The following is a 4,376-nucleotide window of genomic DNA, read 5'->3' on the forward strand; positions in this document are numbered from 1 at the left end:
CCATTAATTAGCAAGTTGGGGTCGGAGAGGCCTCGTAAATTTTTGTTTTTGTGTTATGTATGTGGTGATTGTAAGTGTTTTGTTCACTTTGGGAACACAATATTTTAAACTTTGAGCGACAGTTGCCGAAGCTTGTTCTTGTTTGTCTACGGAATATAACAGATTGGAGTCAAATATAAGTATGACACTCCATATCGATTATGACATATTACCGCACCGCACCGCACCTCCCAAAACAACACGTCAGTGCGTCGAGAGTAAACCCCCTTGGAACATTCTCTGACTGCAATTTCAGTACGTTCAGACGACTGGAGGTAATTGCAGTGTACACAGTGGTTTGGTGTTTCCGAGGTACTTTGTTGAACGCCTTGCTGCGAAGGATATCTGGCTCGAACGACACTTTTCAGGTGACAACAACTAAAGTAAGAATCACGAACCTTCCGACCCTCTATAAACAACCGTCTCACTTCGAATAACGTATCACTCCGCGCCAGCTGTTCGTGAATGGTGCGGCCATCATATGCTGCTAGTGATGGGTTCAAGCCGTTCATTTGTGTGAGTCGACTCATGAGCGCTCGCTCACTGAGAAGAGTCGTTCAAAAGAGTCGTCAAGCTTCTTTTTATCGAAACACATGCCTGAAGAGGGGGAAGGGGGTAGGAGAAGTTGAAGCAGAAGATTGTATTTAAATAAACGAACACAACGGAACGTATCAGCCTCTGTCCTTCAAGATTAATTAATTGTATTGCATTTTTGTGTATGTGTGTGTGCGTGTAGCCGACTAGATGGCCAAGATTCTGAAGTAATCGACATTTGATCTTGCCACAGAAGTTCCCGGATTCTAGTCCCGGTCTGCGCAAGGATATTCTTTACGAGTGTCCCTTCAAGTATATCATCACGCATCATCCTCATCGTCGCGATTACTTAAAATTTGAAGAAAAGCGGCATAAAATAAGAAAAATACAAATACGAGTCTGTGTGTGTGTGGATATACATATATGTGCAAACAGTAAACACACACACAGAAACAAAATTTATTGCACATACTTGTTTTCATTACTCTGCCTCATGAGTGAGATTTTCTATATTTGTATCTTGTTTCAGTTTGCATTTCATGCTGCGGATAATGCAAATTATGCAGTACGATAGCATGCACAGAAATGCTATATAATTATATCAACCTTTTATTACTAATAACGTGCATTTACACATTCTTCCTTTTTTGCATTCGATCACTGGTTTTAATATCGCAACAAATGTGAGAAAGCGAGTCAACAAAATGCACTCCAGATCTGCGCTGCGACACATGCTTGCCGACTCTTTAAACAGCACGAAGAGTCACAGCACAGTCCCACGACTCTTTCCCCATCATTCGTTCACGACTCTCCTGGCAGCTCGAAGAGTCACAGCACAGCGCCACGACTCTTCTCCCGCCGTTCGTTCACGACTCTCGAGACGGCACGGAGTCATGGAACACCTTAACGACTCGCTCGCCTTAGCGACTCTTCTCCTCACTCATCGTTCGTTCACGAATCGCGAGCTCTCTTACACAAGGCGCGGCGGCGGCAGTCTCGCCAGCAGACTGGATCTACAGTTTAAAGTGGGATCCACCCGCTCGCTCTCCGCGGATGGCTAACAGCTGTGTTTAAGACATTTATATCGCTCTTGAACATTGTCCATGTCCATCCCAGATAGCTGTTTGTTGTTCCACAGTCATTCAATATAAGTTTCTGCCAATATCATAATGTATGATCGAATTTCTATAAAGCGGGCCAAATTATACGTATGCATTTTTTTAATGTTGCTTTCTACTAGTAAAACACCTTAACACGTAGGCTCACCGCAGATGGCCAACAGCTGTTTATATCACTCGTGAACATGACCCACGTCCATCTTACGTAGTTGTTCCTAATTCCGCAGTCATTCAATAAAAGCTTTTTTGCAGTATCATGTACGATGAAATTTATGATTAAACTTCTATATTTATTCTTTAATGCTGTTTTCATTAGTAAAATATTTACACGTTAATGTTAATGAAATATTTCACGTCCTATGAAAACGATTTTGTCAGACAATGTTTAAAGTTCTGTCACGCGCTGAAACAGGATCAACTCAACTGGACTGAACTAAGCAACGCAACAACGCAGAATCGCTCCACGTGACACCTGTCACGCGGATTAAACATTACATGAATTATAATACGGTCAGGATAAGTGCCTACAGTCGTAGTTACCGAGAATAAACCTAGGAGGATTTGATTTTAAGTACCTGAAATGACGTTACATAATACTACGGTGGTTCTGAATATACACATATATTAAAGCACAGATAAATACACAGTACATCTTGCCCTCTTTCACTCGATCTCTCATTCATACACTCATTGCATGGCATATTGCGACAATATGACAATTACAAAGGTTAGATTAATTAATACTCTGACTATACTCATGCTATTTCTTGGCTATATTGCCGTTTACAATTTACCGTTTAGGATTTTAAGTATAAAGTGAATAATTGTTCCTTGTGCGAACCCCTTTTATCTTTTCTGAAGGTATAAATATATTTCAATGAACTATTGTTTGCTGTTAACATGAACTCTGATCTACAACATTGATTGTCCGCCGGAATACCGATGTCTAGTTATGCCCTAGCACTGATTTAAGTTATGCAATGATTTTATTTACGCAGATTCGCGGTAGATTGGCGTCATCTCTCTCACACACGCACATGGTTGGATCTTACTTTCGCGGCATTCCCTCTGACCTGGGTAGGGTGAAAGTGGTCCTACAGTTTTGGAAGACGTCTGCACTCCATTGTTGCACTTCGCGGTTATCCTGGTTGGTTGGCGAAAATGGATCTCCCGGCAGTTCCGTATGGCATCATCGGATCCTGGCTTCACTCGTTCACTTCACAGGGACGTCCATGACGGTACACGTACACTGTCGACTCCATACGACAACTAGCGCAGTAATAGGTCAGTCCTTCACGGTTTCACATGGACTCACATGGCTATTAAATGTTATTAACTTCTGCTAACTTAGGACGTTGTTTCGGACGATTGACACAGGTGGACGTGTCTGGCGTTATTCTCACATACCACACGTATGTGCACGAATGCGTTGACGGCGAGGGGGAAACGACCCCCCTGGGTCTACTTTGCTTTACTCCATGGCTCTAAAACACTCACTCGAGGAAAAAACAAATCCAGACCTCGGATCCGATCGCGACACTGAGCTAGGTCGCACTTAGCTCACACTCCGGTGGCGATTGTAGGCAAACTGTTTTTTCGCTATTCCGAATCATCCCTTTTATTCCACATTTGAACGAAGTGACGCTCTAGCCTCAGTGTTCAGGTATTCATTTATTGTTTCTGGTGCTTTGACCGTTGTCCTCCTATCCTGGTCAACGCTCACTCCGGTCCTTAACCTCTGGTAGCAGCCCCTCGTGCAGAGATTAGGTTAAATCCTCGGCTATTGTATTCGACACGTTCAGTAAGGGCCAACTCACCAGGATACCGCCTCCCATTGAATCCAGCGATGAATCTTTAATAATTCATAACTCCCGTATTTCTGTTCTGATTAGGCTCAAATCTTGGAATCAGTACTTTCATGATGTGGTCTTCCGCTGGTTAAAATCTCATCCAATTCGGTCCATTGGTTTAGAAGTTGCTCCTTTTCCAGCTATTACCCATAAGAATGCATGTAAATCCGAATTCGGGCGAAAAACGGTGGTTGAGCAAGTTAGTGTTGGCTAAGACAGTCGCTAGACACCTGTATTCGCGACGGATTTTAATATTACCAATTGTAATTCATTCTTAATAACGGGCAATTAGATTAATTACCTGTTACTCAATATTTGACCGTTATAGTTCACTTTATGCTCAGATAGTCTAATCGGGATTGAAGCTACATTTTAAACTGGGGGTCTAAATCACTGGGCAAGGTGCCTCCACCGAGGATCGAATCCGAGACAGGAAGCGATTTCCTTACCAGGATTTAACAAGGAATGAAAGGATGGCTGAATAACATAAATAAAACAAACTCTATGGTGCATGTTCTTTGTTTCTTGATTTCTATGTTGGCCAGCTTGAAATAATCTTGGAGTGACAGATAAGTGGTGTCGCCCTCCTCAAAGTAAGCCTATTGACACCGAAAGTTCCGGGTTCGAACCCCAGCCCAGAGATGAGTGGTAATCTGTATTTAACCTCCTGTCAATTACTCTAATCATCCGTCGTTGCCTTGTAACGATACCTGGTGGATCCCACTTTAAACTGTAGATCTAGTCCCGATTAGCCTATCTGTACGTAAAATGTATTCATCCTCGCTGTCAATACTAAGTAATTAGGTATAAAAGATGCATAAAATACAACAAAGCG

This window comes from Lepisma saccharinum, chromosome 3 (assembly GCF_977018435.1).
Source record: "Lepisma saccharinum chromosome 3, izLepSacc3.1, whole genome shotgun sequence".
Classification (NCBI taxonomy): domain Eukaryota; kingdom Metazoa; phylum Arthropoda; class Insecta; order Zygentoma; family Lepismatidae; genus Lepisma; species Lepisma saccharinum.